The sequence below is a fragment of the Chiloscyllium punctatum genome, chromosome 10, assembly GCF_047496795.1.
Source record: "Chiloscyllium punctatum isolate Juve2018m chromosome 10, sChiPun1.3, whole genome shotgun sequence".
NCBI lineage: Eukaryota > Metazoa > Chordata > Chondrichthyes > Orectolobiformes > Hemiscylliidae > Chiloscyllium > Chiloscyllium punctatum.
In genome coordinates this window covers 56998361-57023823 of record NC_092748.1, presented here as the reverse complement: position 1 = coordinate 57023823, position 25463 = coordinate 56998361, and the positions used below count along the sequence as shown (strand labels likewise).

Sequence of the window (25463 nt, the reverse complement as noted above, 5' to 3'; positions counted from 1 at the left end):
CAAAGGAAATGGGTGAAAACAATTAAACTAGCATCAGGAGACTTCACAACAGATATCATCCTGCTGAGCAGTTCCTTTAGGCACCTGCCAGAGCTTTGTAATGTTTGTGAATATGTGCAAGTCTGGCAGTTGGAACTCTGATTTTAAGCTGTAAGAATAAAGTCTTGCTTAGAAGTGAATCCACCAAATAAAACCTATCAAGATCAGTGTCCAGGGGTGTATGGAAGTGATATTTCAAAGGATATTCACTTGCAAGTTAATTGGATCACAGTTCATATTCAGAATTGCATATTTAAAGTAAAGAATTGTACTTTGTTTCAATCAGTGTGGCTCTTCACCATGTACATGGTCTGCACCTCACCATGTGTATGGATTTATAACCGCCATTCCTTTAAATATAGGATCTGTTTGGTTTTGTGTGATTTGAGGGAAACCACTTACTGGATTAATGAGAACATATTTCTGTATTGAGCAAAGAGTTATTCCACGTTAGCGGCTAGTTATAGGTTACATTTAGTATGATAGACATTGGGTAATATCATTAGTGGGCAATGGTTAAGGTAGTCCTCAATATTAACCCTTTCAGATCTTTACACCCATATACAACAGAAAGTTTGCCTCAGATTTTACTCTTTTCGCTATATTGACTTAAGCACAGTCTCAGTTTATGCTGGATTTCATTTTTTCAACCAATTTGCTGACAAGAAGTCAAGCAACAACAGGATGTCCAATGCCACAGGATGTTGCAATCCTACTGCTGGGGGATCAAACCAGAGAGTTTTTCCTGAATTTATGAAGAGTAATGACTGGTGTTTTTGTTGTTATCTTAGATCTGCAGGGGTTTCTGAAAGAAGATAGAGTGCATGCTGGGTCAGGTACCTTTTGCTTCATTGCTAAGATTTGTCAGCAGAGTTTAATTCCTTTTATGTCAGGCTCATTAAAGCTGCTATTGAAGACATTTCTTGCAAATCCACCAATTTTAACATTGTCATCAAATCCACACATGATCCCAAACAAGCCATTAAAACCTAGAATATTGAATGTGGAATGGAATATTGAATGTGTTTTTATTTGTCACGTGTACTCCAATGTAGGAGTGCAGGGAAAAATCTTTACAATATCTGTCTACTGGCAACATCTTGGGTACAAGTACTTAGGTAAAATTCTTGGATACAGTAATGGAATAAATGTAGTTGCATTACTTTAGAGTTGAAAAACTGATTTAAAAGTAGGACATCACTAAAGGGTTGACGTTATAGTAAAGTAGGAAATTTTCAAATAGACATTAGTGTAACAGCTCCGCACAGACCCTCTGCACGTGGTCTGACTGCCCACACCAGACACCACTCCACTCTGAGCCCCAGTCCACTCTGTAGTGGCACTCAGCTGCTCCAAATGACCAGGACCTGCTTTCCTGTGCACTGTTCTGGGGCTCACTTCCCTACGTGCTGCTCCAGGGGCTTGCTGCTGGGGGGAAAAAGGAAAGTAGGAGGAAAAAGAACTGGTGGAACAGAAGTTCCAGCAGGAGCGTCCCTTAGTTTTCTCTAAAAGTACTTGAATACGTCGAAAAAAAGTTCACGGATGCAACTCTCTGAATCAGAAGATTGATTTTTTTTCTGTCTTGTTTGTTAATAGTTTCCTATTTAAAGCTTGCTTCTGCCACCCACCCCCCAACCTCTCTCCATTTCGAGTTACCATACCTTCTCTTGTTTCTGGTGGATACTGTTGTTGGACTTAATCTCTGTCACCTTTTTTATTCAATGCAGTATGCAAGCATAATATTGGGTCAATATCTCTCTACTACCAGGTCAACACCTTTTTATTTTTTTAAATTGATTTTTCACATTTTTAATGTTCTTACACATAAGAACACTAGCCAGTGACCTTAAAAAAAAATTCACTGGCATTAACAGGAGCACCACCATGCACATGTATGGGTAATGGGGGGTGGATTTAAGATAATTGGCAATTAATTCCTACCTGATTTGAATGGTTAGTAAATATGAGCAGGGAAGAGGAATGGTACTGAGTGGACATAGATGGGAAAATATCCTTTTTTGTATAATTTTTTAGTCTTACATGCAACAGTACAGCACTGTATACTTTGGCCCACCATGCCTGTGCCAACAATGTTGTTCTAAACTAACTCCATCTGCTCCTTCTATTCTCTACCTGTTCATGTGACTGTCTAAATGCCTCTGGAACATTGCTATACTATCTGCTTCTACCACCTCCCTTGGTAAGGCATTCCAGGTATTTATCACCCTATGCGTAAAATTGTTTTGCTACTAAAGAATATTTCATCTGTTAAGGTAAGAAAATTATTAACTACCTTAAAGAAATCTCTTACTGTTGTTTCATCATGCCACAAGGCTGCAAGAGTGCGCACGAATCATGTGACATTGAAGCACTTTGGGTGATGTATACTGTTTAATTTGGTATTTCAGTCAGAATTGATCCCTTATCCTACACCTTTTGCACAATGTGATTCCAGAAACACACTCACGTGTGAATTACACTGTCTCATTTCAGATATTTCAATGTCGCTCTCAACAGTAAATGTTTATGTTCTTAACCCTGAGATATTGAAATATTGATTCTATTATAATACATAAGATGTGCTAGAGAATGCTCTGTGATGACTTAATTTATGGTATGGGTAACTTTGGCAGTTTGAGAAAATAGAATTTATATGGAATTAAGTCTACTGTTCACAACTGGTTGAGCAAATTCTGTGTCTCTCTTAGCTTCTTAATGACAAAGACAGGGTCTGCTCAACTGGTCAACCTCCCCTGCTTGTGTCCTAGTTGACTGGTGGTACCTGCTGCTTGAGACACTATTAAAATGGGTTCCAGTGCAAAAAATGGCCATTTTGCCAGTTGTGTCCAAGCTGGCATCTCACCTCGACCACTCCCCCTCCACTCTTCAGCCTTGCAAAAATGTTGCTTTTCTTCAGATTATCAGTATGTCACATTATTGAAAGTCACATTGAAAAAGTGGAAACAAATTCCAGTCAGTCGGTCTTGGGCATCATTGTGATGCCGTGTTGCCTTCATTGCTTTTGTGAACATTACATCTCAGTTGCCTGTTCATGCAATCCCTTTCGATTTGTGCCTTTTTGATTTTACATTGTCTCTCCTACTTCTCTTAAAGTCTGTCACTACTCGCTCTCGCTCTCCCCTTTTTTGTCTTTCTTTTCCTTCTCCATCTTCTGACACTGGGGAGATGCCAAAGTGGTTTCAACTGGTCAGGTTCGTTGGTGGTGCCACTGCCCAGAGTGAGGACTCATCACTGTGATAGGCAAGGAGCATGGTCTTGATGACTCGGTGGGTCTTTGACTGCGGCACTGACTGTGTGCCTGGAGCAAGGAATCCTGATTGTGGTATGCTGGAAAAGTGGAGTCTTGGCAGGGCTACCCTTGCTGTGTGTGGAGCAGGGAATCCTTTACAGAAGAACTGTATTTGTGTGATATCTTTTTGTAACACTCAATGGTAATGGAGTGTGGCAACAAAACACTTTTTTTTCCACTCTTTCGAGACATGTGACAATAAATAACTTGTGAACATAGAACATGCCCTTCGGCCTTTGATATGCTGGCTGCTTAACCTACTCCTAAGATCACACTAACCTGCATTCCCGTCATTGTACTATCTTCCATGTGCCTAATGTCTCTGACTCTACTACCACTGCTGGTAGTGCATTTCATGCACCCACCACTCTGTGTAAAGAACCTACCTCTGACATCTCCTCTAAATGTTTTTCAAATTACCTTAATATTGCCCCTCGTGATAGACATTTCTGCTATGGACAAATGTCTCTGGCTATCCACTCTGTGCTTCTTAACATCTTGTACACCTCTGTCAAGTCACCTCTCATCCTCCTTTAATGAGAAAAGCCCTAGCTCCCTCAACCTTACTTAAGATATGCCCTCCAGTTCAGGCAGCATCCTGGTAAATCTCTGCACTCCCTTCTAAACCTTCCACATCTTTCTTATAATGAGGTGGCCAGAACTGAACACAATATCCCAAGTGTGGTCTAACCAGAGTTTTATCGAGCTGTAGCATAACCTCATGGCCCTTAATTTCAGTTCTCCTGCTATGAAAGCTGACACTCCATACACCGCCTTAACAACCCTATCAACCTGGGTGGCAATTTTGAGGGATCTATGGGCTTGGACCCCAAGATCCCCCTGTTCCTCAAAGAAGCTTGCCTTTAATCCTATATTTTGCATTCAAACTTGACCTTCCAAGGCAAATGACTTCACACTTTTTTTCCAGGTTGAGCTTCATCTGTCACTTTTATTAGCCCAGCTCTGCATCTTGTCAATGTCCTGTTGCAACCGACAACAGCCCTCCACACTATCCACAACTCTGCCAACTACACCCCGTCCACTGCCCTGCCTTCAGCAATGTGTTATGTAACATCCTCAAAACGCTCAATAAGGTTTGTGAGGCATGACATGCCCCTTGAAGCCATGCTGATTATCGCTAATTAAGTTATGGTTTTCCAAGTAATCACAAATCCTGTCTCTCAGAATCTTCTCCAATACATTGCCCACCATTGATGTATGACTGATTTTAATTAGTCTGTAATTCCCAGGATTATCTCTATTCCCTTTCTTGAAGAGAACAACATTTGCCATCCTCCAATCTTCAGGCACTACAACGGACTGTGAAGGTGCAAGGCTCATCGCCAAAGGCACAGCAGTCTCTTCCCTTACTTTAGTAACCTAGGTCTATTCCGTTTGGCTCAGGGGATTTATCTATCCTTATGTTTTACAAACTTTTCAGCACATCCTCCTTAACATCAACCTTTTCGAGCATATCAGTCTGTTTCATACTGTCCTCAAACATCAAGGTCTCTCTTAGTAGTGAATACAGAAGCCAAGTATTCATTAAGGGCCTCCCCTACTTCCTCTGACTCCAGGCATAAGTTCCCTCCACTATCCCTGATCTGCCCTACTCTTTGGTCATCTTCTTGTTCATCGCATAAGAGTAGAAAGCCATAGGGTTTTCCTTAATCCTACCCACTAAAGCTTTTTCACATCCCCTTCTAGCTCTCCAAAGTCTACTCTTCAGTTCCTTTCTGGCTACCTTGTAACCCTCTAGACCAGTGTCTGATCCTTGCCTCCTCAACCTTAAGTAAGCTTCCTTCTTCCTCTTGACTAGATGTTCCACATCCCTTGTCATCCAAAGTTCTTTCACCCTACCATCCTTCCTTGCTTCAGTGGACCTGTCCAGCATTACCAGCAATTTCTTCTGAAACAAACTCCACATTTCTGTCTTGCATTTTCTTGAGAACATCTGTTCCCAACTTAGGTGCCCCAGTTCCTGCCTAATAACATTGTAATTCCCCCTCCCCCAATTAAATACTTTCCCATACCATCTGCTCCTCTCCCTCAGTTTAAGTAAAGGTCAGAGAGTTGTGATCACTGTCGCTAAAATTCTCTGAGAAACACCTGGCATGGTTCGTTGCCAAGCACCAAATCCAATATGGCCTCCCCTCTAGTCGGCCTATCTAAATATTGCATGAGGAAACCTTCCTGGACACCTGACAAGAACAGCTCTATCCAAACTATTTGAACTAAGGAGGTTCCAATCAATATTAGGAAATTTAAAGTCACCCATGACAGCAACCCTATTACTTCTGCATCTTTTCAAAACTGGTCTCCCAATCTGCTGTTCTGTGCCTGTTGCTATTGGGGGACCTGTTAAAAAAAAAAAAAAAACTCCCAATAAGTGACTGCTCCTTTCCTGTTTCTGACTTCCACCCATACTGACTCAGTAGACAAGCTCTCCTCGACTATCTCCCTTTCTGCTATTCCTGATTAGCAATGCCAGTCCTCCATCTTTATTACCCCACCACACAATTCCTTTTGAAACATCTAAACCCTGGAACATGCAGCAACCATTCCTGCCTTTTGATATCTAACAGCTAAAGTATTTCCCACCATTCAGCTAACTTCATGTCCACACAGCCACTGTCTCTTTTAATCTGATGGGTTTGAGCTGTACTGTCCTTTTGCAGAAGTCCATATCAACCACACTACCATCAACTTTCCTGTTACTTCATTAATAACTCCAGTTAGTTGAATAGACCTTTTGACAAGACTGGCTTTCCTTTAATTAATCTACACATCCAGATAATATTTTGAGTTTTTTAAAATGAATTATCATTTCTGAAAGCTTTCCAACCACCAAATCAAACTGAGGAGCAATTGTTGACTTTAACGTCTTCCCTTTGTACAAGGCTGTAACAGTTGCAGTTCTCGGGTCCTTTTGACACCACCCTTATATTTAAGATATATTTAAAGATTATGACCAGTACCTTCACAATTTCCTTCCATATCTCCCTCCGTATCCTTGGATGCTTCACATCTACTCCTGGTGACTTATCAACTTTAAGTACAGACAGCCATTCTTAAAATCTCCTCCACATTATAATTTTTATTTTGCACTTCCAATATCTCGGCTACCTCTTTCTTTCTTTCACGCTGACTTTAGTGGCATTGTTTTTGGAAAAGACAAATGCAAAGCACTCTTTTAGCATCCCAGCCACACTGTTTCCTGGAGTAGTTCTCCTTTTTTGGTCCTCAATCACCTGATGCATATTACCAGCTTTTCACCATTTCTCCTGCAATAGGAGACTTTGAACTACATTTCATGTTCACTGCAAGTCTTTTATCATCCGCTTTCTTCACCCTTCTTACTTCCTTTTTTACTCCACATTTGAACTTATGTTCAGCCCAGTTATCATTATTATCAACCTGGATGTTGCCATATCCACAGTTTTTTGCAGCTCAGTCCTGTTTCTCCCATTTGCAGTATACACAAACTTTGGTTTTGTTTGCCCTCCTTTCACCCTCATGGACTTTAAGCTTCTGACAGGCAGTGAATTTGCTTCTGGAACCCTCTTGGGGGAGAAAGTGTCTAGCTTGGAGTTAGTCAGGGACTTGTGTTCTGACTTACTTACCTACCATAACCTAGGAAATGTTGGACTGATTAAAACCAGTTCTAACAACTGGGTAGATTCCCTATAGTATGGAAACAGGCCATTTGGCTCAATAAGTCCACACTGGCCTTCCAAAGAGTAACCCACCTAGACTCATTCCCCTAACCGATATTGACCCCTGACCAATGCACCTAACGCTACGGGCAATTTAGCACGGTCCATTCGCCTGACCTGCACATCTTTTGGATTGTGGGAGGAAACTGGAACACCCAGAGGAAACCCCATACAGATATACGGGGAGAATGTGTAAACTCCACACAGATAGTCACCTGAGGCTGGAATTCAACCCGGATCCCTGGCACTGAGGCAGCAGTGCTAACCACTGAACTACCCTAATTATACAACTGACTATCTTTGTCAGTATCTCTATTTCTCTTGCCCCCACCCCACCCCTTTATTTTCTCTCAACCTGACCTCACCACCCAAGCCAGCTGCCACCCTCCCCTTGCCTCACCCACCTTACAAATTTACACAAGTATGCATTTATCCATTCACTCATACACACTTCCGCAATAAATGTCCCAAAACATTTCAAACTTTATTTATCAGAAGGTGGTAGCTGGTGCTGTAAAAATGGTTGAGGCTTCCCCTCTTACGTGCTGCATCAAGTCCCACCAATTTATTTACAGTGGAGGCCGTGGGGATAGACACTATTAGACATCTAGCCTGAAAATTCTGGCAAGAAAGTGTGTTTTCTGTGGTTAGCACCAGAATAGTTCTGCCTGATGCTATTTGGAAGACTTGGGCCACATTTCCATCTAGTTATCTGTACCTGCAGCTCACCAACCTTACTTCATACGCTTTGTTTATTAACATGTTCTATAAACCTAATTTAGGTCTTTTTTGCATTCATTCCCTCTTATTCTGAACCTGCCTTGGTACCGCACTAATTAATTCTTTCTAGTGTTGCAATGAGATGTGACAGGTGAAGTGCGTGGGCAATAAGATGGCAGATGGAGAAGAATGCAGGGAAGTGTGAGGATGTAAGAATAGAAAAGTAGAAGGCCTTTGAAAAGGTGTGAAACTTATAAACATTTATGTTCTGAGAGATTTGGCTGTGCTCATCTAAGGAACTCTGAAAGAGAACTTAGACACAGCAAGAGTTAGGAAGGCAAGTAGCATGTTACCCTTTACTGCAAGGTGGTTGGAGTATGAGAATAAAGAAACTTTTGAATAATTGTTCAGGCACCACACTTGGAATACTAAGCATGGTTTTGGCCTCCATATCTAGGGTAGGATATACCTGCTTTGAAAGATAGATAGCAAATGTTCAATAAATTGATCCTTGGAATGAGGCTGTCCTATGCTAACAGACTGAGAAAATTGGACTTATTTTTCCTGGAATTTAACCCCTCTTGTGCATTTGGTTTCTGCATGCAAAATCAATCCCTTGGTGAGGCAATTATTATTATGAGCAATGTTGCACCTTTTTAACTGGTAATTAATCTTAGACTGTGCAATAGAAACATAAAAAATTCTAACAGGATCAGACTGGGTAGATGCAGGAAGGGGCAAGAGAAGGCAGTCCAGAACCAGAGGTCACAGTCTAAGGAAATGAAGCAGACTATTTAGGACTGAGATGAGGATAAATTCACCCAGAGAGTGGGGAGTTGTGGAATATACTCTCTCAGAAAACTATCGAGGCCAAAACATTGATTTCAAGAAGGATATAGCACTGGGCTACAGGGATCAGATGATATGGGGAGAAACAGGAACGGACTGTTATGAGTTGGATGATCATTAATGATCATAACGAATGGTGGAGCAGGCTCGAAAGACCAAATAGCCTTCTCTTGCTCGTATTTTCTGTTTCTGGGTTTCAGTGTCACCAAGAATTGAGCTATCCTGTGCTGTGTCCCGTCTGGAGCTGTTCTTTTACTGAAGTTTTAACATGCTGGTTTGATAAGGTAATTCTTAATTTGTGTGGGTTTGTTTAAGGTGGGGAATTATCAAACAGTATGATTTGGTTCAGCTGAGATATTGAAGAAAGACAGTTGTTTCAAGGGATTTGTAATACAAGAGGCTGTGCTTTTCTTTTCCTATTGGATGGCCTGTAATGATCCTAAAGGAAGGGTCCCTTCTGGATTTGACCAAGCAGACTGATACCCCATTACTACCCTGCCAACTAGTTAAATATGGTTCATCCTCTGTCCATCCTCTCCTCTTCCAAGTGCATTTTATTTTAAAGTGTAGGCTGAAACCTTTTGAAGTTCCGTCAGGCTCCCAGTTGTAAATTAAGGGAGAAAAAAAATTTATATTCTCCAGGATATTCGGAGGTTTCTTACAGTGCATCATAATATTGGTGGAAGTGAAGTTAGTTTATTTTAAAGAACGTCTTGGTTGTTTTTATTTTACTGACAGTATGAAAGGATGCTAGTAGCTGGACCTCTTTTTAGGTGAGTTTTTTTTTTGAGGCTATACAATGGGGAAATTATTGTAAATACTTGATAAATAACAAAAACAGTAACATAAAAATCAAAGCCCAAGGAAAAGAGTTTGTCTTATCCTATCCATGCCCCTCATAATTTTGTAAACCTCTACAAGGTCACCCCTCGGCCTCTGCTCCAGGGAAAACAGCCCCAGCCTGTTCAGCCTCTCCCTGTAGCTCAAATCCTCTAACCCTGGCAACATCCTTGTAAATCTTTTCTGAATCCTTTCAAGTTTCACAACATCTTTCTGATAGGAAGGAAACCAGAATTGCACGCAATATTCCAACAGTGGCCTAACCAATGTCCTGTACAGCCACAACATAACCTCCCCACTCCTGTACTCAATACTCTGAATAAAGGAAAGGAAATGCTGCCTTCACTACCCTACCTACCTGTGACTCCACTTTCAAGGAGCTATGAGCCTGCACTCCAAGGTCTTTGTTCAGCAGCACTCTCTAGGACTTTACCATTAAGTGTATTAGTCCTGCCATGATTTTCCATTGCAAAATACAGCACCTCGTATTTATCGGAATTAAACTCCATCTGCCACTCCTTATCTCATTGGTCCATCTGATCAAGATCCCATTGTAACCTGAGGTAACCGTCACTGTCCACTACACCTCTGATTTTGTCTTGCAATGAATCTTCACCATATTGCATGCTTTCTCTTTTGATTTTTATGCTGTACCTGACTTCCCTTGCCTATTGTGGTTACCTCACCCTCCACTAATATGTTTCTTCTTTGTTAAGATGAATTTCTGCTGTTTCCTGAATTACCCTCCAGAAACTCCTACCTTTGCTGTTCCACTGTTTTCCCTGCTCGGCTCCCCTTCGAAAATAGACAGTCAGGAGGCTGGAAGAACACAGCAAGCTAGGCAGCATCAGGAAGTAGATAAGTTGAAGTTTCAGGTGTAACCCTTCTTCACGACTGGGTGTGGGTGTAAGGGGAGCTGCAGATAAAGGTGATGGTAGAGGTAGGGTGGTGAAGTGGGCATAGATGAAGACAGGTAGAGGGTATGACCTGGTTGGTCAATGGAAGGAATGAATCCAGTTGGTAGCAGGGAGAAGTGGAAGGGAGGTGGTGGGGCTGGGAAGGGAGGAGGAGAACTCAGTGTTAAGTCCTCTGGGCTCTAGGCTGCTCAGGTGGAAGATTGAGGTGTTCCTCCAATTTGTGGTTTGGTTCATTGTGGCAATGGAGGAGGCCAAGGATGGTCATGTCGGAAAGGGAGTAGGAAGGGGAATTAAAATGGGTGATGACTGGGAGGTCCGGTTGGCCCTTGGGGGTCCAGCTGAAATGCTTGGTGACCTGTTCCTTAAGTTTATGTTTGCTCTCCCCAATATAGAGAAGACCATATCTGGAGTGCCTGACGCAGTAAATTAGATTGAAAGAGAGGCAGGTGAGCCTCGATCTCTCCTGGAAGGACTGTTTGGGGCCCTGCATGGAGGTGAGGAGTGTGGTGTACCAGCAGACTTTGCATTTTTTTTCTGATTGCAGGGGAAGGTGTAGGGATTCGGGGGGGGGGGTGCGGAAAGTGGTACAAACAAGGACTGTCAAAAGGAATGGTCCTTGTGGAAGCCAGAGAGGGGTGGGAAGATGTCTTTGGTGGTGAGGTCTCGTTGGAGTTGGTGGAAGTGTTTAGTGATGCGTTGGATGTGGAGACTGGTGTGGGGCGGATAGGTGATAAGGGGGATTCTGTTTTTATTGCGTTTGGAAGGGGGGTTTAGAGCAGTGGAATAGGGAATGGAGGTGGTGCAATGGAGGGCTAACAGGATGACAGAGGGAGGAAAAGATGTAGATCAAAACAGGTGGACATCTGGGATGCTTGGGAATGGAATGTCTCCTCATCTGATCAGATGCAGTGGAGGAAGAGGAATTGGGAGAAAGGGATGGAGTTCCTACAGGGTACTGGGTGGGAGGAGGTGTAGTCCAGACAGTTATGGGAGTCTGGGTTTTAAGTAAATCTCCATCTGGAGAGTGTCACTGGAGGTGGAAATGGAGAGGTCAAGAAAGGGGAGGGACGTGTCTGAGATGGACCAAGTGAGTTTGAGGGCGGGGTGGAAATTGTGGGAGAAGTCGATTTAAAACTGCTCCAGTTCAGCCTGGGTGCGGGATGCTGCACTAATACAGTCGTTGATGTAATGGTGAAAGAGTTGGGATGCGATGTCTGTAAGTACTGAAGAGATGGACATAGCTATCAAAGAGGCAAGCGTAGTTGGGGCCTATCTGGGTGCCCGTGGCCACCCCCTGGATTTGGAGGAAATGGGAGGAGTTAAAGGAAATGTTGTTGAGAGTGAGTTCGACAAGGCAGAGGAGGTATTGGTTGAGGGGGGCTGGATGGGTCTGTTGGCGATGAGGAAGCTGAGGGCCTGAAGGTATGGACGTGTATAAGGACTGCACATTCATAGTGAAGATAAAGCACTGGGGGCCAGGGAACTGGGTTATTGAAAAGATAGAGGGCGTGGTTGGTGTCATGGATGTAGGTGGGAATCCCCTAAACCAAGGGGGAAGAGGTTGGAGTTGAAGGATGAGATGAGTTCAGTGGAGTAGGAGCATGCTCCCCTTCAAATCAGCTCTGGCCAGCTTCTCCATCTTATCTTTGTAGTTACCTTTAATCAATTATAATACTGTTTGATCTATTTCCAGCCTTTCTCCCTCAAACTGCAAGATTAATTCTATCATTATAAAGGTCATTGCCCCTAGAGGTTTCTTCACCTGCTCCCTAATCAAGTCTGCCTCATTACACATCACCAAATGCCAACTGCCTGTTCCTTAGTGGGCTCCACCACAAGCTGCTACAAAAGAAAATCATGTAGACACTCCACAAATTCCTTTCCTGGAGATCCACTATGAACCTGGTTTTCCCAGTCCACCTCCATGTTGAAGTCCTCCACAATTATTGTTTCTTGCACTCCTTTTCTGCCCCACCTCCTGACTACTGCTAGGAGGCCAGTACACAACTCCCATCAGGGTTTACCTTTTATCTGTGGTTCCTCAGCTCTATCCCCACAGATTCTACACCTTCTGACTCTCTCTCACTACTTGATTTTGATTTGAGCTTATTTCTTACAACAAGACAGTCCCTCCCCAACTGTCCGCCTGCCAATCCTTTGGATAGGACATGTGTCCTTGGATATTTAGTTCCCAGTCCAGATCCCTAGGTCTCTTTTACACCCACGTTGTACCTGCCAAATTCAGTCTATGGTACAAGCTCCTTCTAACTTGTTTCATCTTCTCTGTTCATTTCAGTACAACACCCTCACTTCTATGTTAACCATTCTTCTTGTCATGGTTGTCCCCTTATCTACTATACCAGAAGTTAGATTCCTGAGCCTTTCCACATTCTATTCTATTATTCGTTCTGGAAATTTTAATAACCTTTCCTGATACATCCCCTATTAACATTTTTTGCATAATTTTCCTGCAGTTTAAAGTCCTGTCCACAGCCTAGCTTATGGAATTCACCAGGACTCTGGTCCCAGCATGGTTTAGGTGGAGCTTGTCCCATTGGAATAGTTCTCTTCTCCAGTACTGGTGCCAATATCACATCAATTCAAACCTTTTTCTTTCACATCAATCTTTGGGCCATGCATTTACCTCTTCAATCTTGTTGACCCTGTGCCAGGTAATAATCTAGAGATTATTTTTTGATGCTGTTTAGTTTTGTGAGTTCGTTGCCACATTTCTACTTTGAGGTCTTACTGTTTTGTCGATTTTGACAGCATTCTCATGATCTATGGTGCAACTATGAAATTAGTTGACTAATACTAGTATTAAATAAATTCAAAGTGGATATGTGTTCACTGCTGGCTTTGTAATATTTGTAATTTGGTAACTGTTGTAATGTTGGGAAATGTCAAAAACGTGTGTACAGTAAATGGTTTGAATGGGTGGCTAAGAGAAGGGTGTTGGTCAAGATGTTGCTCTTATGATTCTTAGCTCTACAGCCCAGTGAGTGAAGGAGCAGGTCTCTGGTGGCAGTGCCAGATATGGCTCCAACCCAGCCCGGTGTTTCCTGGCAAACAAGGAGCAGGTGTCTCTCCTAGCCCTGATTTGCAGGCTAGACAGAGATTCCAGGTCTGCAGCTAGGCAGGGGCACTTGGAGGAGGGGAAAGACCATCTCAGCCCAGTGAGGCAGTCTTGTCCCAGTGCTAGTGTTCAGTGGCCCGGCATGGTGGTTGTCTGCTCTAGATGGTAACAGCCTAGTGTCCAGCGACCTGGCGTGGTGCTCTCATCCACACTGTCTTCAGGGTATTCCATCATTCTCCAATCAGCTTTCCCCAAGTCTAGGAACTATTAACTGAACTGTGGTGAACTTGTCTTCATTTTACTTTTATTATACATGACCTCGGTCATTGTAGACACTAGTGGGACAACTTATTAAACATTTTACTATGGTTTTTCACGTACAAGTACACTTGACACGTTAGTATTCTAGACTCATGTAGTATAATGTCCCATTAGTGTTTAATATCATGTCCTGCTAAGTGCAAGACAATACTTATTGAAGATTGATACATTGGAGTCTAGATGGAATGTATTACAGATTTGTTGAAAGAATTGAAAGCAAAACAAAACCGGCATTAGTTGCAGTATGATAATCCTCATTGGCTGCAAAGAATAGTTCTCTACAACTGAATTGCACCCTAACATTTTAAGGCATTATTGAAGAAAGTGGAGGGAGCCAACCAGGAAACTACAGGTCAGTCAATCTGACATCAGAAGTGAGAATGTCATGGGCAAAGTGCCTTTGTAACAGTAATGGGTTAATCCAAGAGAGACAGAAGGTGTAAACAGTGGAATTACGGGAAAGATATTGGTATCACTGCAGAATTTGTTCAGTGGTTGATTTTGAAACCAGATGATGACGGTAGTTGGATAGTTTATGGACTAGGAAACCATTTGCCTTGGTGTTGGTCCATTATCTTTCCTCCAGGCTTCTGAAGTAACCTACACTGAGTGGCTGGGACAGAATAAAGTTTGTGGATCATGTGAAACTTAGCAATGTTGTAAATGGTAGTGTGGATTGTTGACATCAGAATGGTGAATTGGGCTGTTGCCAAGCAGGTATACTACACATGGTACAATTTTAAGAAATGTAGATAAGCAATAAGGAGCTTGGTGTATACCTACTCAAAGGTGGTTGAAGAGGTTGACAAGGTGGTGAAAAGACAGATGGATAACTTTTGATGTATAAATGAGACTGGAAACTCTTAAGTCACAGTAGTAGTGACCCTAATGTTTTAAGCTGGAAGGTGCAGGTTCAAGTCCTACCTGCTCCAGAGGTGTGTCAACAAGTTTCAAAAGATCGATTTTCAGGAATATCTATAAAGAAAGCCATTAATTTGCCTGCAATGCACAAACATATTGGCACACTGAAATCAATGGATGTTACATTATTGCAGAATTGGTTTTAAGTTGTAGGAATGAACTGCAAAAGCACAAATAGCAAATAGTTGAGTCAGAGGTATTAGCTGAAAGAGCCCCTGGTGCCTCACCCACTGTCTCTTTGACCCAGTCCCTGAGCAAAGTAGTAACTGTGTAGCAAGGGAAGGAACTAGCAGTGGTTGGGTGGAGGGGTAGGGTGATCTCATTGGCAGCATTTTGTATGTTTCATTCAGCCCATTTGAGTCTGCTCTGTCATTTAAGAAGATCATATCTGATCTGATAATCCTCGTTCCACTTTCCTGCCTTTCCCGATAGCCCTCAATTCCCTTTTATTGATTACAAATCTGTCCATATCAACCTTGAATATACTTAACCTGGCCAACTACAGTCCAATGTGGTAAAGAATTTCAGAGCTTCTCTCTCATATCGAGAGAAAGGTCCTCCTCATCTTTGTTAATGGGCAACTTCTCACTTTGAGACAGACTCTCTAGTCCTAGACATTCCCACAAGGGGAAGCAACTTCACATTTACCCCATCAAACACCTCAGAATTTTGCACATTTCAATAAGGCCACATCTCACTCTTCTAATCTACACTAAGTACAGGTCCAAACTACCCAACCTCTTCTCTGAGGTGGCCATGATGTGGAGGTGCCAGTGTTGCACTGGGGTGGACAAAGTTAAAAATCTCACCACCAGCTTTTATATTGTCCAACAGATTTATTTAGAAGCACTAGCTTTCAAAGCGCTGCTCCTTCAGGTGGTTGTGGAGAATAATATGGTCTTATTCTCCACATCCACCTGGTGAAGGAGCTGTGCACTGAAAGCTAGTGCTTCCAAATAAACCTGTTGGACTATAACCTGGTGTCATGTGATTTTTAACTTACTCCTCATATGAAAATCCCTCTATACCTGGGATCAATATAGTAAGCTTCCTCTGAACTTCTGTCTGTAAAAATCCCTTTGAAGCATTTGTTTGCATTTTTCTTGTATATCTCATCCCTGCAGACTTTTAATCATGGATTAAGAAGACCTAGGGTACAAGCACTAATCCATGTGGTATTCCATTGTTTCACAGTCTACCAACCTGAAAGTAACCTATTTATTCCTATTCCTTTTTTCCCACATATTAACCAATCCTTAATCTGTACTAGTATATTAACCCCAATCACGTTTGCTTTAACTTTATTTGCTAACCTGCATGTACTTTATGAAAAACCATTAGAAACGCCCAATGGACTACACCCGCTGGTTTTCCCCTTTGACTTTACTAGTAACCTCTTCATTGTCGAGGATGATATTTCCTTCATAAATCCATGTTGACACTGCCCAGTCAGAAGTATTTTATAAGCATTGAGTAATTACATTCCTCTACCACTGATATCAGTGTTATAGGTGTAGAGTTTCCTATTTTCTCTTTCTGTCTTTAAGTGGCTGAGTTACACTTGCAACCTGCAGGCATTGTTATAGAATTAATAGGATTTTGAAAGATGATCACCAAAGCTGCCATTATCTCTGTTACCATCTCTTTCAATACTCTAAGGTGAAAATCTTATTGTCCTGGGGATTTGTCAATGTTCAGTCCAATTATTTCTTCAATACTAAATATACTAATATACTGACTCTGTGACTCTATAACCTTGTTAAAGGGGCAGTATCATCACTTTCCAAAATTTCACTTACATTGAATGTTAAATTCCCAGTCTTGGTCACCTGGAAACTACAGTTTGTATTGGTTAACAGTATACCCAATTGCTTATGAATATTGTATGCATTCAGAAAAACAGCATTTAGTTTGTCTGGTGCAATTTGCTGATGTTCTGTTATGCTGTATTTTCTCTCCTTCTGTCACAATCTCTAGTTATCATATGATTACTCTGACTATTCTTGTGTTCTTCCAGATGTGAATCCTCCTCTCTCTCTCTCTCTCTCTCTCTCTCTCTCTCTCTCTCTCTCTCTCTCTCTCTCTCTCTCTCTCCCACCCCCTCCAAATGTAGCTTTAAATTGAAAAAGTGCTATCTAGACAGCTTGAGTTATGATTCACTAAGACATTACCTACTCCTACTACTATCATTTTTATCATGTCTACAGGGTCTCCTTATGCTCTCCCTCATTGATACATGATATTTTACTTGCTTTATTACTAAAACCACCCAGTACAGTACCAAAAGCCTTTGGAATCCACTGTTTATCGTCTCATTCCTCCTTTTCAGCCTATTCACCTACCAGCTGCTTCAACTATGATACGCATCTTTTAAAAGATGTAGGTTAGCTTTATGTATGTTAGCTACTCATGCTATTGACCTCCACCAGTTAATCATGTGGTTAACAGAGAATGCAGAGAACATTCGGATAAGCAGGCTGCACAAAGTTGCTGTTGCGATTAACAGGCGGAGTGTTAATCAGACATTGAATATGTGCATGTTTTTGGACACTATCCAGTTTAGCTACCTGTGATTTGTATTTGACAATTTCCAAATCTGTAGCAATGCCATCTGTCAAAGCTGCTCCAAACCAGTAGTTAGGAAGTTGGTGGTAGCTTTTACTTTAAATTGTTATAGTTCACAACATAGTCAAGACAGTGGAGATTAGTGGGGGTGAGGGGTGGAAGCTGAAGCATTGATTTGGCACCTTTCTCATAACCATGGCTAATGAGGTGCTTTTTGAAGCAGAGTTACTGTTATAATGTTCAAAATCTGGCCACCAAGTTGCACACTCAGCTCTCAAAAGTAGTAATATGGTCATTACCAGATCACTTCTTTAAATGATGACTGGTTTGTAATTCCCAGGGCTCCTTTGTGGTTTCCCTTTTGAAATTGTACTATGGGAATCTTTTACTATCTACCTGTGAAGAGTGAGGTTATTAATATTGCACATTTGACAGTGCAGTATTTTCTCTGCAGTGTCTGTCAAGATTTTTGTGCTCTAGTGCTGGTTTGGGACTTAAACCCACAACTTTCTGACTAGGATGAGACTGCTATCAGCTCAATCATTGCCGACACATTTGCAAATTGTCACCCTGCCTCTCCTGTTATGATATTGGAGAAAAGCACCAATATTTTTCTGAAATTATTTTTGAGGTTTATTTTCCGTAACATAATCGTGAAATCCATAACTTCTAAAGTACAGGTTCGTGAATTTAAGAAAATATTCTGAGACCAATTGAGCTGCTCACTGACTGGATTTGTATTTTTAGTCGTAATAAAATCCTACTTTCAACTTTATTTTACTTTAGCTTTAAGTTTGTTGCTTATGCAGTTATTTGTCTTTAACACGTTGAAAATAACCCATAATTCTGCAATTGATCTTAATTATGTCCAGTAGTAAGGCTTGAGAAAGTTACTCCAAAAATACACTGGGATCAACAAAAATTGATTTAGAAAGAGGAAGACTGCAATTAATTTGGATTCTGAAGGAAAGCACTGGGGGAAAATCCGATGTAAAAGTTTGTAGAGGCGTTTTTATTTTACTTTTTACATTTCAATGAAAACTCCAACTCTGAATATGTTCAGTTAGTTTTCATTCACACAATGTCTCAAGCGTTTTTACCCTATTTAAATAGTATAATGTGTTTAGTCCTCTGATTTCTACCCTCTCAGACATTGCATTCCAGTATCAGATGCAGTGCATTTGGATCAGGTCACCTCTGTTTAGATAAGATCTTGATTCTTTCCAAACTGATTCAGATTTGAAAGGTCATGGAATAGATTGTTCACACTGTGCCAGTGACACAATACATAAAGCAAGGAATAAATGAACTCAACCCAGAGTACTAAAACTTCACTCTTCCAAAAATTTCCAAAACATCCAACTAGCATACTAGTGTGCTCACCCAAAATATATTTAATAGTATTCCTGTTCTCATTTTTGAATGTGCATTTACTGAATAGGTTTGCTGTTAACATCCTACTTAGGCACATTTGTTCGATCAGAGAAGGATAATGGTTGATTGTTTGGAAATGGCTAGCATTCAGATCCTGACGCATCATTTTTTCATTTCCGTCTAATTCAAAGAAATTTGCAAAATACAGCACACAGAATGGATTCCAAGGATATAGACATGGCCATGTATTTTGGGAGAGTAATGGGGTTATGGGCTCCATGTTAGAGAAAATCCAGGAAGAGATCTGTCTCCATTCAAGTGAACACCAACTCTGTGGTGCCATCTATTTTGCAGGCTTGATGCTGCAAACATCCCTCGGGGGCTCTTATGTGGGAGGTCATTTCTGCATTTGACATGATCTGAACTTTTTAAATGATTCATATATTCTATATAAAATTGAAGCGTACAAATACTGCTGTAATATGAATTAATAATGTATTGCTGTCTATATTTCTTTCTAAAGCTAATTTTAATTGTATCAACCTTTTTAGTCTTTGAACTGTTTCTTTACCCAGTTCTACACTGATAACCAAGTTCAATGATTACAATGTTTATGTATTCACATGTTGACATATGAAAAATCTAGCAATTTCTTTGTAATAACTAAAATTGTTTTTGTTTATTTTGTTTCATGATTGAGTATTCAAAAGTATGCTGATTTCACATTTTCACAAAGGTGAATACATACAATGGAGGTAATTCTGCCAAGCTGCATTTTGTTTTTGTTTAGAAACCTACAGCATAAATAGCATAGCAAGCAGCTGCTAAACAATTTCAGAGTTTTCTTTCTCTTTTCTGGTGGACAATTCCAGATATCACTGTTTTATAACGTTTTGTCTTGATGAAGGCCATAGCTGGATTAGTGGTGCTGGAAGAGCACAGCAGTACAGGCAGCATCCAAGTAGCTTTGATTCCACCATCTGCAGTCATTGTTTTTACCTCGATGGCCATAGCTGCTTGTGTCTCCATCCCCTTGTCTTGCAGACATGTTTTAACTCCTGTAAGAACACCTATCTCTTATTTCCAATTCTGCCATCACCTCCCCAGGAGGACCAGTTCCATCACAGAGCACACCAGATAGCTTCCTCCTCCAAAGGCCGCAATTTCTCCCCTCATGTGGTCGATGATGCCCTCTAGCACATCTCATCCACTTCTGCACCTCCACACTTGAACCCCACCCCTCCAACCTCAGCAAGAACAGATTCTCCCTGGTCATCCTCTTCCAACCCACCAACCTCCACATACATTGCATCATTCTCTGCCACTTCTGCCAACTACAAACAGACCCCACAACCAGAGGTATATTTCCCTCCCCACCCCTATCTGCTTTCCGTAAAGACCATTCCCTCTGTGACTTTCTTGTCAGGTCCACACCTTCCTCCATGAAATCTTGGATACATCAGATAAAATGTATTAAAGAATAATAACCAAAAAGTGAAGATATTTATTTAAATATGGTAATAGCCCAGTGTTTGGCTTATTTGTCACAGATAATAGCTCTTGCCTTACTGAAGATGTTGACTCTTCATTCTGTGTTCTAAAGTTTGTTTTTTGGAAAATAAAATCTGAATGAGTTAGCCACCCTGTCCCAACTCTAGGTTGAGAGCACTGTTAGCTGGAACGCTACTGTTGATTGCTTCCTCCTGGGAAGTTGTTACAAACCAGCTATAGATTAAATTTGCCTCATCTGTGATATTCCTTGCAGTTGAATAGCTTGCTTAAGTTTAAACATAGTACACATGTCATTCAGTAGATTCCAGAGAGCTGCAGACACTTGTGGGACTGAGCTACTGTCATTAAAGGGGCATATGTTTTCAAAATACCAGGAAAAAATGTAAATTTTTAGATGTTGCCTTGATCTAGGAGTGGACCCATCCAAATAAATAAAAAAAAAAATTAGTTGAATCAGTAATTCAGCAAAAGCATGATAAAGACTATATTCATGAGATGGCAAATTTCTAGTAATTTGTATTTTTTGCTATAATCAGAGTCTTAAAATCGCATTTTTAAAAAAAAGTAATTCGAATTAAATTATGTGCTTCCACTTTAGACCTTTCTAGTTAAAAATGTACAGCAAGCAGTACTACTTTTTTAGAATGAAGTATAAATGAATCTTTTGTGTAGCCGCATCTATTGGGAACAGCCTCTAGTGCAAACCTCCCATCTAATGTGTAGAAGGGATGTGAAATGATCTGTGAGAGATGACTATATTGCTTATGGCTAAAGTAAGCCCTCAGTGACTCTTTCAGCTGACTATTGCTGTAAAATGTGTTATACTTGCTGTTGACTAGGTCAGGAGAGAGAAACCTGCAGGAAGAGAGGTTGTATGTACTAATCCTCTGTGGATAGTCTGATTTAATCAGAATGAGTCTTGCTCAGCCAGAGAGAAGCAGGAATTATTCATTACACCACTCCAGTGAGACAGCAACCACATGCCTGGAAGGTATTCCACGGAACAGAGTATGATTTTAAAGGTTCTTGTGACCTGGAATTATTTACTGAATTGGGCTGATTTTATTCTACTTACGTAAGAACAGTTTATTTATTTTCCGAAGCTACCTTGTATGTTCAAAGAAGAATGTAATATAATTCAGTGTCCCAATGTGTGTCTATGTTTAAAATCCAGCTGAGTTGATACAATTAATATTTGCATGGATTTCAAAACAAAACAAAATTGTAATTATAGCTGTACTTTGTTTTTGATTTCATATCTAAATAGATTTGCTACAACTGAGTTGCAATTTTTGAGCGTCGTAACTTGAATATTTCCTCTTATTTTGTGCAAGATTCTTGCTGCTATGTTATAGATAGAAATACTTGCCATCAAAAGACTTTCAAAATCTCTAGTAATAAAAGCACAATATTTTTGGGATCATTTTAATCTTAACATTTTGAATTAACAAAATCTTGTGAATACAAGGCAAGCAGATTAAATTGATGGCATTTTTAAAAACTTTTAACATGGAACTATAGTGCTGTCAGTACACTTTTTTTTGCAACAACCACTGTAGTCTTACACTGACAGTCAGTCAGTTTAAATTGCGTAAGTATTGATTGCTAGTCGAAAGGAATCAAATGGCAAGGCTTTTTTTTGCAGTGAGCTGAATCTTATCAAGCTGATTAATGTGGTTGATGGCAAAATTGGCAACAAATGTAGTGAGGCCCATCTCATCATCATAATCCTCTCTGTTCATCTTTCAAAGTTTTCACAAGTGACACAGTGAGATTCTGGCTAGGCAGTGGTGAGATGTCAGTTGATGGTCTGTTGCTTATTAAGTGTTGTAAATGTTGCAACTTGTCTCATTAATATTCAGACTCCCACATTTCCCAACATGCCAAACCAAGCTCAACGATGGGAAATCTTGACAAGGAAACCAGAGCGAGCACCTTTTTAACTCACCACTTGCTCCAAATGATCTCCATATTGGAAATCCTGCAACAGCATCTCTGGGCACGCTTCATAGGCTATGTCCATGTACACCCATATCCACAAATATTGGCATTTGACGTTGTGTCTCTGTGTCTCTGTGTCTCTGTGTCTCTGTGTCTCTGTGTCTCTGTGTCTCTGTGTCTCTGTGTCTCTGTGTCTCTGTGTCTCTGTGTCTCTGTGTCTCTGTGTCTCTGTGTCTCTGTGTCTCTGTGTCTCTGTGTCTCTGTGTCTCTGTGTCTCTGTGTCTCTGTGTCTCTGTGTCTCTGTGTCTCTGTGTCTCTGTGTCTCTGTGTCTCTGTGTCTCTGTGTCTCTGTGTCTCTGTGTCTCTGTTCCAATCTCCTTAGTGGCTGTTTCTGCACTTCAGCTCTGCTGGTGTAGCCAGAATGTAAGCATTGCAGTGTGGGAGCGGGGACACACCAAGTTCATGGACTGGGCCAGGCTGCATCACCAGCTTTCCCCACTTGTCACAGCAGTGAGCCTTCCTGGATGCTGGAAGATGCTGGGCTTTCTCATAAGAGTCTAGTTTCATGAGGTCTGACCATTGTATTGCATAACGGTTCCTTTAGAAATTGTGTGAAAAGATCACCTCTCAACACTTCTAAATGCCAATGGAATACGGACTCCACTTTCCTTCTAGGATAACCTCTCATCCCAGGAATCATTCTCTTGAACCTTCTTTGTCCTGCTTGTAATAAAATTGTATCCTTTTGAGGAGATTATATCCTATAAAAGGATATCAAGACTGTACAGAGTACGCCAGCTGTAAATGAACATAACTTTCTTTTATGGAAAGACTTCTGTTGCTCACTTTCAATGCTTCTCATGTAGCAAGTTATTTCAAGTACAGTTACTGTTATGTTACAAAATGAGTGTGCAGCATATAAATCTGAAGGAATGCCTCAAAATTCCAACATTAACTTGGTCTCTGGTCGCCTCAGAAAAAGGGAACTTATCCTAAATGTAGTCAGTTCCATATTAAACAAACATTTGTATGTAATGAATGTTGAATGTAGCAAGTTGAAAGATTGTGATAACATGGTGAAGAAAAGTGATTAAATTTAAGACGTGAGGATTAATGAGATACTATCCTTGAATGAATTTTGTTGGGTTTTTGACTTGAGTGCATAAATAATTTGTACTGTCAGGTATTGTGCATCAGATTGAAAACTAGCAAGATGAGCTCCTCTATCCAAGAAGAGAAGGGTACAGGGAATTACAGGCCAGTTAGCCTAACATCTATCATAGGAAAAATGCTGGAATCCATTATTTGGGAGGCACTGAAAGACACTAAAGGTGTTAATGTAATCAGGCAGAGATAACATGGTTTTGCAGAAGAAAAATAGTGTTTGAACTTTAGTGTACCAAGGAGGTAATAAGCAATTTGGATAAAGGATCACCTACTGATGTGATATACTTGGTTTTCCAAAGAGTATTTAAAAAGGTACTATATAAAAGATTATTAAAAAAGAGCTAATAGTGTAGGAGGTTACATATTGGCATGTCCAAACGATTGGTTAGCAAGTGCTGTGCCACAGGGATGGGGCATTCGCTATTTATCTACACCAATAATTGTCAATAGGACAGATGTATGATAATTACATTTGACGCACTTAGGTCAGAGAATATTTTGTGAAGTAGATGTAAGAAGTCTGCAAAGGAATATAAGTTGAGTGGGAAAAACCTTTGGCAGGTAGAATATAATGTGGAAATTTATGATAGAAAAGTTGTATATTATTTAAATGGAGAAAGATAAGCTCTCGTACAGAGGGATCTGAGTTGTTCTGTGATGTGAATCAAATAGTTAGTGTGCAGGCACAGCAAGTGATTAGGAAGGCAAGTGGAAGTTTGAAATTTACACGTGGAATTTAGTACAAAAATAGGAAAGTTTCACTTTATTTATACAGGGTATTGATGAGTCCAAAGCTGGCGTACTCTGTACAGTTTTGATATCCTTTTATAGGATATAATCTCCTCAAAGGATACAATTTTAATACAAGCAAGACAAAGAAGGTTCAAGAGAATGATTCCTGGGATGAGAGGTTATCCTAGAAGGAAAGTGGAGTCCGTATTCCATTGGCATTTAGAAGTGTTGAGAGGTGATCTTGTACAAATATGTAAGTTCCTGAAGGGATGTAACAGGATGGATGCTGAGGATGTTTTCTGTTGTGGGAGAGACTTCAACAAAGGGGCATAGTTTAAAACGAAGGTCTCTCATTTTAGACAGGGTTTTTCCCCCCTCTGGTCATGATCCCATAGAATTATCTACCTGAAACCACAGTAAAGGTAAGATCGTTGAATATTTATAATCCTGAGTTAGATAGCTTCTTGACTGAAGGGTAGAAAGAAAAATGGAATTGTATCCAATGAAATCACTCCTGATTTATCAAATGGGGAGCAGCTGCATGGGGCTGAATGGCCTTGAGCTTCTAAATCATAATTTGTATTTCAGTTCATGTCCTTGGGTAATTAAGGAGCAGCAACAAATCTTGTCACTTTATTCATTGGATATTTCTTGTGACTGTTTCATGTTGTAATATAATAGTATAAACACCTGAACTCATTGAGAGACTTTCAGATCATTGTTTTTAATCAGTCTATGTCAATGTTTATCTTGTGGTTGTTAAGAGGCAGGGTCAATAGAAAAAGAAATGTGTATTGTGGTTACCTTGTGGCGCCTCTATTTTTCTCCATGAAAATCAGTAGAACTTTCATCCCAGTCAAATTCCCTATGATTGAGCAAAGGACAAGCTGCAGAGGATTGCTTTCCACATTTTTCTATCATAATGTTGGAAGGTGGAACCAAGTGAATTGACAGGTTGCCTGTGTTTGTATTGTAGTCTGGTACTCTGAGAAATGTAAGTTCAGTTGGGTGATGGGGGATGTGAGGGGTTTGCAAAATCTGATTTTGTCTAATGTTTTACATGCATCCAGTATATAGCTGAAGGGACTTTCTTGTGCATGTACTGATCAATTTGAATTCAGGATTTTATGGGATCTGGTTGGCTTAATGAAAGGCTTTATTTCTGTTTTACCCTTGCAAAAATATTAAACGCCAAAACCTATCATTCAATTAAATTGTTAATTTTTGGACAGAGCTTGTTTAGTACTAGGAGGTAATAAAATGTAATTGAAGAAAGGAATTTTACATCTTTTAATCAAATTATTATATTAACAAATTTAATAGTACTTTTCTCATCTGCCTTTTTATAACCGAATTAATATTAATGCCTTGAAAATTATGCCGCCTGTTCTTTTCACTGCAGTGGAATACTCCATTTGAATTCCTTTTATTAGTAAACAGTACCTGAAGGTCTGGACACATTT

At 40.5% G+C, this 25463-nt stretch overlaps 1 protein-coding gene across 5 annotated transcripts in view; it reads left to right on the top strand.

The window, feature by feature from the left end:
- rapgef4a (Rap guanine nucleotide exchange factor 4a) overlaps positions 1 to 25463 on the top strand; it is a 289463-nt gene that overhangs the window by 106099 nt on the left and 157901 nt on the right. The window contains exon 1 of one of the 5 annotated variants that reach the window (XM_072579215.1): positions 21096 to 21151. The exons of 3 other annotated variants lie outside the window; for them this stretch is intronic. The gene's annotated coding sequence lies outside the window, so the exon portion shown is untranslated. Of the gene's footprint in view, positions 1 to 21095; positions 21236 to 25463 lie in introns of those variants that run through there. One more of the 5 variants, XM_072579214.1, reaches the window with a different exon arrangement.